The following is a 16487-nucleotide window of genomic DNA, read 5'->3' on the forward strand; positions in this document are numbered from 1 at the left end:
TACACAGGTGTCAAGTATGAAAAGAGTGTACATATGCGGAAGTGATTTATAAGAGTTATGTACATCTTCTAAGATTTTGCAGTATGAGCTGTTAATGATGTTTTATCAGTTACCTTATGTTTGTTGTTGTCTGTCGATGAAGTCTCTCTTATGATAATCTGTGTTTGATAGTGTTGTTTGTGTTGAACTTATTGTGGAATGAAATGTTGACTTGCAATGATATTATTGTATGGTGATTTGTATTTGGCTCAGTAATCCGTGGTGTGTGTGTGATTGAGTGAGTGATTCAGTGGTATAGTAATGTAGATTTAGTTATTCGTATTGCAAGATCTGTACGCAGGCATTCTTCGGGGAAAGTGCATACATATGTGAGTATGACTCATAATAGTAGCATATACAATATGATGTATGCTTAATCAAGGTTTGTAGTGAAAATAGTTGGTTTATGTGATGGGTAACAGTGTTTGGCTTGGTATATTGATAAGTAATTGTGCATTGATATGATATGTTCTGGTTTAGTTTGATATGGTTGCAATAGTTGATTGAGACTCAGTGATTGATTTGATGATTAAGTTGGTTTAGTGATTAAGTGATTTGATACAATGATTGATTTCAGTATTGTTATTTGGTATTGGGCTTAAATGACGGTAGTGGGTCCAATACGAAAATATGATGAAAAGTGGCCTACAGGTTTGATGTTATGATTTAGGTGGATCCAATATGAAATATTATGAAACGTGGTCCACAAAGGTTCTGAGGGTTGGATCCTTTAGTGAGGGAGTCAAAGATTCCTTCTGGTGATAGTTGGTAAATTTGTTGAGGGAGTTAGAGCTCCCTTCTAGTGGGTGTCGGTAAATGAGATCAGGGGGTTGGAGCTCCCTTCTAGTGGAAGCTGGAGAATGAGAGAATGTTGTAGCCTTCTGCAGGTAGGTGCATGCATACTGGTATGATTCTGTGCTAGTAAAATATTGTAAGATGTTTTCCTTTATATTAAAAGATGAAGACAAAGACGACGACAATGACGGTTTTTTCCCACATTGGGTTTCCACATAAAATCATGGTGTTCTCATGTGTTGTTGTTGTTGAAAAAGTAACTATGTTTGGTCTTCAATAATGTACTTGAGTCATTATGTAATGTACTTGTCAAAAGAATAAAGAAAATAAATTATTTTATTATTATTGTGAGTTATTAGAGCATGGATTTCATGCTTGGCTCACCATGTTTTAGGTCAAATTCCCCTTTGATAACTTCTAGGATTTATTCTAGGTCTATATAATTATTGTAGATTTGAAGAGATTCTTCTTGGGCTTACAGATCATGTAAAAAGTTTTGTATCAAGCAAAATATGAATTATGTGTCCTCCACATCATATCGGCCTAAGGAAGATCAAGTCATCCTAGAGACCCTCATTGGACCCACTAGAAGGTTATATAAAGAAGGAAGTTGAAGTCATTTGGAAGCATCACTCTCAAAAGCAATTTGATATCTTCTAGGATGTGTCAGGAAGTGTCAGGGGTGTGAAGTCTATTGTTGGAAGAAGGAAATAAGTGCAAGTTTGCGGGAGTCTCTAGAGAAGATAAAAATTGAAGTTTCAACACCTCTCTCTCTCTATTTCAAGGTTTGGTTTAGGAGATTGAAGTATCCTAAGGTTTTGCTGCTGTCGGAAGCTGCATGCTATCGGGGTCTGTTGCATAGTCGAAGTTGATGGAAAGAGGTTGAGGATCTTGGAGGCTGACATGGTGTGGAGGGAAATTCTGGTATTGGTATAGGGTGAAGAATCTAAAAGAATACTATTGAAAGGAATAATTACTTTGACTGGGCTTTCCCCTCGAGGGGGGTTTTTCCATGGCATGTGCCTATATCTTGTGTCTCTTGTTTTGTGATCTTCATGTATGTATAATTGCTTGATGAATGATAAGATAGTAAAGAAGTAAAAGAAGCCAACATGCTCATAAGTAATTATCAAGATTAGAGAATCAAACCCTAATATAATATCTTTGATTTTCCAACATGTTACCATAGCTAAGGTCTAGAGAAGTCGAAGATCGCTTTTTTGGCATGTATTCTCCCTCTATGGTGAAATACACAAGATTGGATTTCAAATTTGCTGGAATATGGATCAAGAAGATCATCTACTACCTATACAACAAAGTCAAGAGTCATGGATTCTTGGTTGCTCTTACAAGATCTCTTGCTGATGACAATGCATGGATAATTGACAGTGGAGCATCGAGACATATGACATGTTAAAGTAGGCAACTACACACACTATCAAAGGAATCATCCTCCCATGCAACGGAATTGGGTGACAACAAGATCTATGTTGTTAGACGCCTGGATCTACATCATTAAAGCTAGACAATGGATCGAAGCTACATCCCAAGAACATTCTCTATGTTTCAGGTTTGAAAAAGAATTTACTTTCTATCTTTTTATTTAGAAGATAAAGGGGAAATAATTGCTTTTGTTGATGGGAAAGTATTGGTTTGGGGAAAGAAATCTAGTATTGACAAAGCTAGGGTTATTGGAGTTCGAGAAGGAAGTCTTTACTAGGTTATCACTCCATCTCCTCAAGCTCTTGTTCATATGGAAATAAGTCCCTTTGAACTATGGCATCGAAGGTATGCTCATCTTCATTATAGGGTCATCCCTACCCTTAGTCAATTGGTTAATGACATTCCTGATATGAAGTTAGATCATGAAGGTGAGTGCAAGGGATGCTCTTTGGGGAAGCATACTACAAAGCCATTTCATCATAGTGAATCTAGATCTAAAGAAATATTAAATCTCATCCATTATGATGTGTGCGGGCCCATGTCTGACAAGAAACTTGGAGGTCATCTCTACTATGTAACTTTCATTGATAACCATTCAAGGAAGACATGGCTCTATCTACTCAAAACCAAAGATGAAGTATTTGATAAGTTCAAGGAGTTTAGGGCTGAGGTGGAAATCCTCACTGGAAAGAAGATAAAGACTCTAAGGTTTGACAATGGTGGGGAATACACCTCTAAGAGTTAATTTCATATTGTAAGGATGCATGTATTTAGAGGGAGCTCATTATTTCCTACTATCCCGAGTAGAATGGATTGGATGAAAGAAAGAATAAGTCAATTGAAGAATGTATTAGAACTATGCTCCTTGATCAAGATCTAACGAAGTTTAGTATGGGGTGAAGCAACGATGACTTCCATGTATGTTCAAAATAGAAGTCCTCATAAGAGGCTTCATAATAGTACACCTGAAGAAGTATTTACAGGAAAGAAGTTGAGTGTGGATCATTTCCGCATATTTGGAAGTCTAACGTATGTCCATGTTCCAAAGGCTAAGAAAAATAAGTTGGACTCGACAAGTATCAAGGGAATATTCATTGGCTACAGTCTGTCCTCAAAATCTTATAGAATCTACATAAAGGAGGGAAGATACATTGAATTAAGGAGGGATGTCATATTTGATGAGAATCAAGCTTACAAGAAATAAAAGGATATCCCTATTGATTTTGATGACAAAGAAGTTCATGTATATGAAGAAGATGGAGTTCATAAGAACTCTACTCCAAATGATGAAGAAGAAGGACCAAGTGAGCCTATTCAATCGATGGTTGTCCCAACCACAAGGAAAAGGCCATATTGGTTGAGATATACATTAGAAGATGTTGAAGAACATGAAGCTGCGAAAGGGTCCTCCAGGGAAAGTAAGAAACCAAAAAGGTATTCTAGTTATGCTGCATATATGACAAAGTTGAATGAAGTCCAGCCATCTACATTTCAGGAAGTTGAGCATGTAGAGGTCTCGAAGAAAGGTATGTAGGAAGAATATCAATTCATCATGATGAATGGGGTTTGGAAAATTGTTCCTAGACATAGTGACAAATCGATTGTCACATCAAAGTGGATCTATAATATTAAACGTGTTGTTGATGGAAGTATATACAAGTACAAGGCAAGGTTTGTTGCAAGGGGTTTCTCTCAAAAGGAAGACATTGACTATGAAGAAACATTTGCACCTGCTGCTAGGTACACTACAATTAGATCATTGGTTTCACTAGTTGTTACAATGGGGTGGAATATCCATCAAATGGATGTTAACACCGATTTTCTAAATGGGACCATTGATGAGGAAGTGTAGTTTGAACAACCTGAAGGATTTGAAGTGAATATCAGGGACTCTCATGTTTGCAGATTCAAGAAGGCTCTATATGGCTTGAAGCAAGCACCTAGTGCATGGCATGCAAGATTGGATGCATATCTTCTCAGGATTGGGTTTGTGAAGAGTACTGCTAATCTGAATTTATATATCAAGGTCGTTAATAATGAGCCAGTCATTATTCTGCTATATGTGGACGATCTATTCATCACTGGTGTAGAATGAAGAATTCAAGAATGCAAGAAGATGTTGGCAGCATAATTTGAGATAAAGGATCTAGGACTAATGCACTATTACCTAGGTCTAGAAGTATGCTAGAGACCTGGGGAGATATATTTGGGGCAGGGAAAGTACATCATTAAGTTATTGCAAAAATTTGGGATGATGGAATCCAAGCTGATTGTTACTCCTATGATCACCAATCTTAAGAATTCGAGATGCTTTGACTCGAGTCTCATGGATCCCACCTTATATTGACAATTTGTGGGTTTCCCGGTGTATCTGGTAAATAGTAGGCCAAATATATGTTTTGCAGTAAAAATTCTTAGTTAGTTTCAGTTGGAGCCTCGTAATGATCATTGGATAGTTGCCAAACATATATTGAGGTATCTTTGTGGCACTATACATCACTGTCTAAAGTATGATAGTAAGGAAGTCAAGCTGATTGGCTTCATAGACTCTGACGGGGGTGGCAATGAGACCGACGGAAAGAGAAATACCAGAGGATGCTTTAGTTTGGGAGCTGCTATGATCTCATGGATGAGTAAGAAGCAAGATCCTGTTGCTTTAAGTAGTGTTGAGGTAGAATATGTGGTTGCATGTGAAGTAGGAAAATAAGTTGTTTGGCTAAGGAAGCTTTTCACAGACTTGTTCGAAAAGTCTCTGGGTCTTACTATGATTAACTGTGATAATCAAAGTTGTATTAGAATGTCTGGAGATCCCATGTTTCATTCGAGGGTGAAACATATCAATAATATGTTCCACTTTATTAGGAAATTGGTGTAGGATGGGATCATGAAGCTAGAATATGTTCCGACAGATGAATGTGTAGCAGACATACTGACAAAGGCTCTATCTGGAGATCCTGTGTTTCATTCGAGGGTGAAACATATCAATAATACGTTCCACTTGATTAGGAAATTGGTGTAGGATGGGATCATGAAGCTAGAATATGTTCTGACAAATGAATGTGTAGTAGACATGCTGACAAAGGCTATTCCTAATAAGAAGTTCGAATATCTAAGGAACCTGCTAGGTTTGGTAGATATTGGTGATTGTATTGATGATAATGGAATGGAAGAGATTTTTTGAGGCTTTATGAGTGAAGAATTCCTGGGGAGACATCAAGTCGACACTATGTTTTGATGTTAGGAATCCTAGAACTAGGAAGGTTGTGTTGTTTATTGAGCTCAGGTTTTGAATACACACCATATGTTTGGGTTGGTGGTTAGCAATTAAGCCTGATAGTACCTTGAGGGGCTGAAAGATTGAGTCTACCTTAGTCCCACCTAGATAGATTTCCCTGGTTAGGAATCTAGTCCATGGCATTACGATGCCTAAATTGTGAAGTGATTGGTTGGATAGATTGCCCTAGTAAGGAATCTAGTCCATGGCATTGCGGTGCCTAAATTTTGAAGTGACTAATTGGATAGATTTCCTAGGTCAGGAATCTAGTCCATGCCATTGCGGTGCCTGAAGATTTTTAATATTTTCATATAGTTTGAGATCTTCCATTGTATTTGTACATTATGAATACCTCCCTAGTTAAGAGGGAGTGTTGGAAAAAGTAACTATGTTCAATCTTTAATAATGTACTTGAGTCATTATATAATGTACTTGTTAAAATAATAAAGAAAATAATGATTATTATTATTATTGTGACTTATTAAAGTATGGGTTTCATGCTTGGGTCACCATGTTTTTAGGTCAAAGTCCCCTTTGAGGAGGACTTCTAGGATTTATTCTAGGTCTATAGAATTATTGTACATTCGAAGAGACCCTTCTTGGGCTTTCAGATCATATGAAAAGGTTTTGTATCAAGCAAATATGAATTATGTGTCCTCGACATCATGTCAGCCTAAGGAAGATTAAGTCGGCTTAGAGACCCTCATTGGACCCACTAGAAGGCTATATAAAGAAGGAATTCGAAGTCATTTGGAAGCATCACTCTCACAAGAAATTCAATATCTTCTGGGATGTGCCAGGAAGTGTCGGGGATGCAAAGTCTGCTGCTAGAAGGAGGACATAAGTGCGAGTTTGGGGGAGTCTCTAGAGAAGAGAAAAATCGAAGTTTTGACACCTCTCTCTCTCTCTCTCTCTCTCTCTCTCTCTCTCTATTTCGAGGTCTGGTTTAGGAGATCGAAGTCTCCTAAGGTTTTGTTGTTACTGGAAACCGCATGCTGCTAGGGTCCACTGCATAGTCAAAGTTGCTGGAAATAGGTCGAAGATCTTGGAGGCTGACATGGTGTGGAGGGAAAGTATGGTCTTGGTCTAGGGTGAAGAGTCTCAAAGAATACTATTGAAAGGAATAATTACTTTGACTGAGTTTTCTCCTTGAGGGGGGTTTTGCCCTGGCATGTGCCTATATCTCACGTCTCTTGTTTTGTGATCTTCATGTATGTATAATTGCTTGATGAAAGATGAGATAATAAAGAAGTAAAAGAAGCCAACACACTCATAAGTAATTATCAAGATCGTAGAATCAAACCCTAATGTAATGCCTTTGATTTTCCAACAATTGTGTTGCTTATGTGTGATGGTTTATTCAGTTCTTTTTCTCATGGTTACTGTTTAATTAAAGGCTAAAGAAGTAATGATACATTGGTTAATGTAGAACAAATGATGAAATATATGAAAAGTTAGTTAACTGGATATACATTGTTTTCCTTCATCATAGTCACATACATACGCTGGTTTTCTCAGTATTTTTCCCAACAAAAAAATCTTTTGAGTTGGAGATAATGACATACCTTATTATGTTCCCTATCCTAAATTTCGAGCTTCTTTATTCTTATAATGCCTTGTTGTTGGAATAATATATGACATAACTAATTAGATTCTAGCACACATTGATCTATAATATAATGTTTTGAAAATATATGTTCAAAAAATGAAAATGAAGACAAAACACACACACACAAAGTATTAAATCCAAGGGTAAACTCTTTGAATTGAACCATTGGCTCAGGGTACATTGTTGATGGGGAGGTCCTAGTTCATAGGTTCAAATTTAATTGTGTCTTTGATGTTTTAAGCTGCTATTATGACTAGTAGTTGAGCCACCCTCCAACCAGATAGTATGGGGAAGAGTAGGATCTAGCAAGGTTTTCCTTGGCAAAAGGAAACAAAGTTGTTCCATTATTTCACATTATCAAAGATAGTCAGGACCTTAAGAAAGAAAAATTAGTTATCTCATAAAAAGTGGAATATAGTTTTGTTGACATGAAATAGATAGGATGGATACCAATGTCAATCAAGTAATGTCAATTAAAACATAACTTGAAAAAATAATTGCAATGCAATAGAGATAACCTTAAGAATGTTGTTAAATGCCTTCATTGATAATAAACTAAGATCAAATCGACCCCGCACAAAGAAACTTTATCACATCCATTATAATAAACCCATAATCTCAAATGACACTAGACCAAATACATCAACATCCATCAATAGAAAATCAAACCACAACATAGATATTTGCTAAATCACTTCATAAAATCAACCAATATTGTTAGTAACTAAAACAAACTAATTGTTTTCTAATTATATTTTAATAATCACTATACCCCATTATATATATTAACAATTATCTGAACGCTCTCAGATAATTAAAAAGAAATATAACAAATTATTTAAAAATAAATAATACAACATTGCATTACTTTTAAAAATTTAGGTTTTTTCTCAATGGTGACCATAACCTCATGGTACTCCTTACGACCTTGGTACATAGAATAATCCCAATAATGATCCTACAAACTTTGGTGTGGTGTGTAAAGTAATCACCCACTAATAATGTTACTCATACTTTAAACAAAATTTTAAACTATTTACCAAATTGGGTTTTTCCTTAATGTATTCACCAATGTCTCAATACTTAAATGTTTTTCCTTAATGTATTCACCAATGTCTCAATACTTAAATGACTTACCTAAACTTAAATATGATATTTAAATTCAGTCATCCTCCATGCCAGAGCCAACACGAGGACAACATTAAGTAGAGAGACATAAATAACAAAAACCCAAAAACATAGAAAGTTTTGTTCTATTCGAGAAAATCTGTATATAGATATGACAGGGCATAATTGGTGTTGTAAGTACTAATTTTAAGACAAATGCCTTGATATTCTCTAGTACTCATTGTTTACAAAGATGGTTGTAAGGTCCTTTATTTACATGCAATGGATTGGATTACATAAGAGTTGGAGTGTTATAATAGTTATGGTGATGATTTGAAAGAATTGACCCTTATAGTGATAGGTCAGGCTATTTATTTCAACTTCTTTGTCCTCCTTTGATGGTTTGTATATGTTTGATGATTTCTATATTTCATAGGGATACATTGATGTATAACAAGTTGATTTATACCTAAGTGGTACGATCAAAGTTATGGGTTTTCTACTTTTGGTCATGATGCAAAGATGGAGTTTTTCAATGATTTGAGATGAGTCATTTATTTATGAGGAGAGTACTTGAATATTTATGGTTATTAGGCTTTGGTCTTAAGTTAGGGAGTGATATTTTTATATTAAGATTTAATTTGTTTTTGGAGATTTTTTTTTGAGTTGTTTTGTTTGTGTAAATTGGTCGTTTCATGTATTTCAAGTCAAATATTATAAATTTTGGATGATTTTGATTAAAAAAATCAATTTTATTTACTATATGTTAAAAAAAACATTTTTTTTATTGAATGATGGAAGTTGACTATACATAATTACAATACCTATATAATGGGAAAGGGTGTGCTTGTACATTGTGATAAGAGTAAGATGTTAAAATATTTTTCTTGTAATGAATGGACGTCACTCGTGAGAGAAGAGTCTCTCTCATTTAGTTAGGTCTTGGGCTTAATCATTTACATGTATGCTTTTTGTTGTTTTATTACTGTGAGGTTGTTTAGGATGCCTCAATGCAAGTGTGATTTGAGAGGGTGTTGGAGATACCAATCCACACTTTTTGGTCAAATTAGTTGAAGAATCTTGTCATGAATGGACATATTGATCATGGTAGAGAATCTAGTTGAAATCATTAATGATGTCTACCATGAATGGATATGTCTTTTGTGGCAGAGTGACGTATCAATTAGGAACAAATCAGTTCAATTCCTAGTTTTACTATTAGTTTTACATGTTATCAACACGACGTTGATAGGGAGACCCTAATTAAAGTGTCACTTGAAGGGGCTATTAGATATAACATGCCACTTTTTTAGGTCAAATTGATAAGGGTGTTTGCAATGATTTGGGTGTAGCTTATCATAGAGTAACTCACTCAATAGGTGTAGATAATGGGGTTTAGTCCTAGCTTATTAAATTTTTAACCTATTGTCATGGAAAAGTTAGTTATGAGGACCAAACTCTAGCTCGGTGAGGGAATTGTAGATGGTAATTCGTGCTTTTAGGTCAAATTGTCAAGGTTGCTGGTAAAGTAAGGTGATGGGTAAGTAGCTCATAGTAAAGTAGCCTACAAATTGAGGTAGTTCTTGTATTTGTTCATACATTGTCTATAATTTAATAGAAGTCGAAGTGAAGTTGACTATGAATCATTAGCCAAAGTGTAACTTTAAATGGGTGTGCAAATATCAATGCATGCATTTAGGTCATACCATTTAACATTGTTTATTAAGAATGAGAGTATGGATTATGGTCGAGAAACCCCTAAATTAGGGGTATATCATGGGTTTGATTATTAGCCTATTTACTTTATAATATGTTATAAGAGTGAGGCTCATTAGAAGGGATTAAATGAAGTGCGACTTTAGGGAGTTCTTGGAGATAATAACCCACAGTTCTTGGTCGAAGCATATAAATGTGCTTTCTAGAAACTCATAGCTCATAATAGAGCAATATGTCATCCACAACTGGATATTGGGGTTGGTTCCTTCCTTGTTGATTTAACAACATGGTATCAAAGAAAGGTTCACTAGGATGGCTTACTTGGAAGTCTAGGTTAAGCGGGGTGTTGGAAATAATGGTCCAAACATTTAGGTTGAATCATTAAGGGTTATTGCATGAATAAGCATGCAATGAGAGAAGTGCACCAATCAAGGGTAAGCCTCAAGTGCGTTATAGATACTAGTCTACACTTTACATTGCATCATTAAGAGTGCCTATTATGAATGGGCATGCACTTTATGGTAGAGCAACTTTCAAACTAGGAGCAAGAACTAGGTTTCACTCTCAATATGTTCAATTTCAACATGGTAAAAAAAGAAAAGTGGAATTTGAGGGACATTAGGGATACAAATATACTCTTTTATGTTTAATTGTTAATGCTTGTTGGGAATAAGTACATAGTTCATAATGGAGTCGATTACGAACTAAAGGAAAGTCCCAGGTTGAATTCCTAGCCTACTTGGTTTTCAATGTGGTAAAGAGAGTAGTGTGGCTTGAGCAAGATGTTGGAATAGCGATGCCCAACTTTTTTGGAGGTAAACAAAATAATATGGATAAAGGGGGATGTTGGAGATAACAATCTACACATCTATCTTGAATTGACAAGGATCCTTGCCTTGAATGGGCATGTAGTTCATGATGGAGTAACTTTTACCACTAAAGATAATGATCTACATTTTTATGTTGATTGGTTTGTTAAGGGTGTTTGTTTTGAATAATATAAAATTCATAGTAGAACATATTTCCACTAGGGAGGAAGTCTTGGGTTTGATATCTAATTTATTCAATTTCTCCTTGGTAAACATAGTAGTGGCTTGAAGGAGAGTTGGAGAAAAACATTTCACTTTTTAACATGGTAAACACAATTTAGTGAATTAAGTAGGATGTTGAATGCATCAATTCACACTTTAATGTTGAATAGTTAATGGTTCTTGTCATGCATGGACATGTAGTTTACAAGATAGGTGTAAGTTCTTGATTAGGCAAGTCTTTTGTTCAATTCCTAACCTTTAAATTTTAAACACAATGAAAACATTAAAGTGACAAACCTTAAGTTTGATAGTTAATTTATTGTCAAAGTACGCTTGAGTTAAAAACCCTTATCGAAGCGTGGCCTTAACATGATAGACATATTGAAGTCATATGTCCTATGTTTGATTATTAAATTGGTGTAACAGGAAGGTCAACTAAGAGACACTTTCAACAAAACCCAATTTGGTTTTTAGGTTAAGGATCCATATCCATGAGTAAGAGGTTTTGTTTTATTAAGTTTGTGGCACATCAAAGTGTGGCTTTTCCCAAAGTTGGAGGTTGCAACCCATAATTCTTTGTTGATCCATTTAGGGGTGTTCATCATGAATTGGAGTATAACTTACTGGTAAGCAACTTAACTCACTCAATCTTCCACACTTTCATGATCCACACTAGATGAAAGGCACAACAGGGGATATTAAATATATGAAGAATGCAACTTAAAGAAATATGTCATTTTATGCGCTAGTGAACCTTTTTGTTAGTAAATGCATCGAATTATGATCTAGTGGTTAAAGTTCACATGCAACTAGTTAATAACTTAGTTTAAACTATAGCGGACATGGGCCTTGGCTTTTAAGCTACATGAGTTTGATGGGTCCATATGAAGCATAAATACACATTTTATTAAGAGTAAATTAATGAGTGAATAAACTCAACTTTTTCTAGGCTAAAATTCTTTCTGAAATCTAGCAGGATTTTGCCAAACTAAATAAATTCAACATTTTTTCCCCAGCTTAAGTTCTTTTTATAATAAGGAATTTTCTAGAAATTATAATTCCACTTAATTGATGAGAACTAGTAGGACTTTGCCAGACTAAATAAATTCAATATTTTTTTTCCGCTTAAGTTCTTTCTGTAATTTAGAAAGATTTTTCTAGAAATTATTGTTCCACTTAATTGATGAGAACTAACTATAATCACATAAATTTACCCTTAAAAGGTTTTGACCTATTTTAAAACTACCCACATCTTCAAAATTTTGAAAAATAACTAGATGATGATGAAAATTTATCTATTCAAGGAAAAATAAAGAAGGAAAAAGTAAAAGTAAAAACTAAATTTGCTCACTTATGCATTCCTTTTTGTATATATGAGATCATTTAATTCACTAGTATTTTTTAATATGAGAGAATTGAACTAAATTTTTTTAATTAAGAGGGCAAACGTTACAAATAATGCATTGGTTATGGTAAAATTCAATGTACCACCATTTAAAAGTAAAACATTAAAACTAGCTCAACCATATGGCAACAAAGTTTGCGAGAATTCAAATTTTAGGGTTGAAAGGCTAAAGATCACAAATCCCTATTTATAAAATGCAAGTAACTTAATAAATTTAATGAAAGGATTTCATTAAACTCCCACAATAAAATATGATTTTTTAAACATAGACATAATATTTATAATTAAAAAACTTTTCCTATCAATGTAAAGATAAACGCAAAATTTAATGAAAGGATTTCATTAAACTCCCACAAAAAATTATTATCTTTTAAACATAGACATAATATTTATAATTAAAAAAACTTTTCCTATCAATGTAAAGATAAACACAAAACCCTTTTTGGACTTTGAAAAAGTTGAGCCATAAATCATATTATTTTAGTAAATTTTAAATAAAGGTAAAAATTTCGACTAATTATGCTAATAGGCATTTCTATCATGGAATAGGGCTTATGGGATTTTAATTATGTTGATAGGTGATATGCCTCTCTATTTTGGAATATGAATTTTAAAAATTTAATTTAATTATCAATAATTATTAGGTGGATGATAAAGATTTAGCTTGATGTAGATCAAACCGTCTAGTGTATTGTGTGTTGTCATTTATCTACCTCACGATTTGGGTGAACACTTCACCCATCTTCAGGGTTCACCTTGTTGAGATTGCAACAAGATGATGGAACTTAGTGAAAAGAGTCGCCTTCACTAAGTGGACCCGCAGGCAAATTATGGCGCAAGTTCTATTTTTGGATCCCAGCAGGGATGATCACAGCAGAAGTGACCACAGCAGGAGTGACCACAACAGGAATGATTACAGTATGAGTGACCACAGCAGGAATGATCACAGCAGGAGTGATCAAAGTCTATTTTTAGACTGGCTGTCCAAAATAGAAAAGTCAAATATTATTGTCTCATAATAATATTTGGACTATAAACTTGATCTTATTCTCTTGGAGCACTTCAGTTTGAGCTACAGATGTGGCCCATGCAGCTGTCAGAAGGAAGTACGCTTTTCTTATGAGTCAATTGAGTTGTTGCATGCATGACTTCAGTTAGAACTCAATCAGTTGAGTTTGGTGGAGTTGATGGAGTTGTGTTCAGTTTGACTTGGTTAAACTAGTTGTAGTTAGTCTAACTGCAAATAGACTAATGATGAGTTGTTAAACTAATTATTAACTCATAATACAACTATAGAATACATCAATTAACTCAGTTGCATGTCAATGCATGTTCAGTTCAACAGGGACAGGTGTTAGAGAATCAGATTGCTATCAGTTGTGACTATAGCTATGCATGAGGATTTGCATAATCAAGGGATTGAGTATGCCAATGAGTTTGCTCATGTATTTTCCCAGTATTATAGCCTCTGCTCACGTCTAACACAGTGTGAGTGATTCTTTGGAGGTGAAATACGAGTTTGGTAAACCATTCTCATTCATTCTTGAGCAGGTATTGAGCAGTGGAGGCAGGCAAGCAGTGGAATATATTTGGAGATCAGATCTTAGTTGTATTGTGTGTAACAGGTGGAGCTGGTACTGGATTGGTTTTGATAAGCATTGTACTTTGTAATGTTACATGGTCTTAATCATTAATATACAGATAGTTGGGGTTTCTAGCAAGATGCTTTCCCCGGGTTACATACTGTGTTAATGTGTGAATGCTCTTGATGTTTTATTGTTATTGATGCTGTTATATTGATGATCAACATAGAGGAGCTTATGTATTGTGTATGTATTCCGCAATAGTACATGATCAGGATAATCTCCATTGAATATGTGTTAAATTATTCAAAATTTCTACATGGTATCAGAGCTGTCTAATTTGTAGAAGAAGTTCTACATGGTATCAGAGCGAGCTGATTTGTAGAAGAAGTTCTACATGGTATCAGAGCTGCTTGATTTGTAGAAGAGATTTTTACAGGATATCAAGCGAGGATTGATCATCAGATCTGCTATTCAGGAAGTGTTTACATTCTATTTCTTCAGGCAGAGTCTGTAATCGGGCTAGGTAGCCTCTAGATTCATCCTTCTTTTGGAAGGTGAGATATCCGGTGAATGCCCATACAGTCAATCTCTGTACGAGAAATATTGTGTTCTCTCGAATCTTAGATCCGAGGTGGTTGAGTTTGGAGCTGGTGGAAATCGAATTTGCAGCGGTATTGTTGAAATGTCTTTCAACGGATTGCAAATGTTATTCCAAAGCAAGAGCGACCTGGCGCTCAAGGATAAACTCATAAACAATAAAGGTGAGAATGGATCTTCATTAAAGGTATCTGATGAAGAGAATTGCGCTTTGGCTGCCAAAGCAAAGAAGGGGAAGAACAAGAAAGCTTCTCAGTCTGGTGCGAAAGGTAAGAAGCAGGTTATGTCCAAGGTGAAGTGTTTTCATTGTCACCAGCACGAACACTATGCCACTAATTGTCTGCGGAAGGAGAAGAACAAGCAGGATGCTGGATCAGCAGCAGGAGAGGCTCTAGCCTCGCAGTCTGAGCTTGATTTTTCATTGATCGCATGCTTGGTTTCAAGTGTGATGGGATCATTGTGGTTCTTGGACAGTGGTGCGTCTTTTCACATGACGGGAGATAGAGATTTGTTCTCTAATCTGGAGGACAAAGATCTTGGAGTGCACATCGAGATGGGCGATGATGGTAGATACGGTGCGACCGGTATCGGTACCATTTCCTTTGAGAGGGAGTCTGGTAAACCCTTCGTATTAAAGGAAGTCATGCATGTTCTAGGATTGAAGAAGAATCTCATCTCAGTGGCAATGTTAGAAGACAAGGGGTATGATGTTGTTTTCAGCGAGGGAAAGGCCTTCCTGCGCAGCAAGACAACTGGTGAGACCCGGAAGATAGGGGTTCGAGTGAGGAACCTTTATCAGTTGCATGTAGATGGATGCGCAACAATGGCAGGCAAGGCAGAAGGATTGGTGAGCCGGGATGATGGCGAGTTGTGGCACAAGAGATTGGGTCACCTTCACCATGGAGCCTTGAAGATACTGCAGCAGATCACTACAGGGCTTCCTAAAGGCACACTTGCGCAGTCAGATCAGTGCAAGGGGTGTACTTTGGGGAAGTTTGTGAAATCCACCTTTCACGAGAAGGATAGTCGCGCCACGATGATCCTTGAGAGAATTCACACAAATGTGTGTGGACCTTTCTCAGTTGCTTCGACAGCAAAACACAGGTATTATGTGATTTTTGTTGATGATTTCTCTCGTAAGTGCTGGATCTTCTTAATGTAGAAGAAGGGCGAGACATATTCAAAGTTCTGTGAATTCAAAGTGCTGGTCGAGAAGGAGTCAGGGAAGAAGGTGAAGGCTCTTAGGAGCGATAATGGTGGTGAATACATCTCGGACGAGTTCAAGGATTTCTGCAAGGCAGAAGAGATTCGTAGAGAGCTCATAGCTCCCCATAACCCATAGCAGAATGGGGTAGCTGAGCGGAAGAACATAACGATTGTGGGTGCTGCACGGGCAATGTTGCATGATCAGGGCCTACCCCTTCACTTGTGGGCGAAAGCATGCAATACAGCAGTTTATGTGCAGAACCGTTGTCCTCATAGGATACTTGGCATGAGTACACCCGAGGAGGCTTATTCTGGTAAGAAGCCTGATCTTTCTCATTTGAGGATTTTTGGTGCTAACGTTTACATGCATGTGACGAAGGATGCCAGGAAGAAGTTGGAGCCGACCGCAAAGGTTGGGATATTTGTGGGGTACACTGATACGCCCCATAACTATCGTGTGTATTTGCCAAACAGTGGTAAAACTGTTGTGCGACGGGATATAAAATTTCAGGAGGAGAAAGCCATGAAGTGTTCGCTTGAGAGGGAGCTACACTTGCATGCAAATGAGGAGCTATTAGTTCCTAAGGATGAGCTTCAGGACGTGGATCAGCCACAGGACGAGGTTCATGGAGTGGAAGAGACCACTCATGAAACGCCAACCATCAGAGGGCGAAAGCGC

This window comes from Pinus tabuliformis, chromosome 1_1 (assembly GCF_031772625.1).
Source record: "Pinus tabuliformis cultivar Carrire ecotype Pingquan chromosome 1_1, CPIR1, whole genome shotgun sequence".
Taxonomy (NCBI): Eukaryota; Viridiplantae; Streptophyta; class Pinopsida; order Pinales; family Pinaceae; genus Pinus; species Pinus tabuliformis.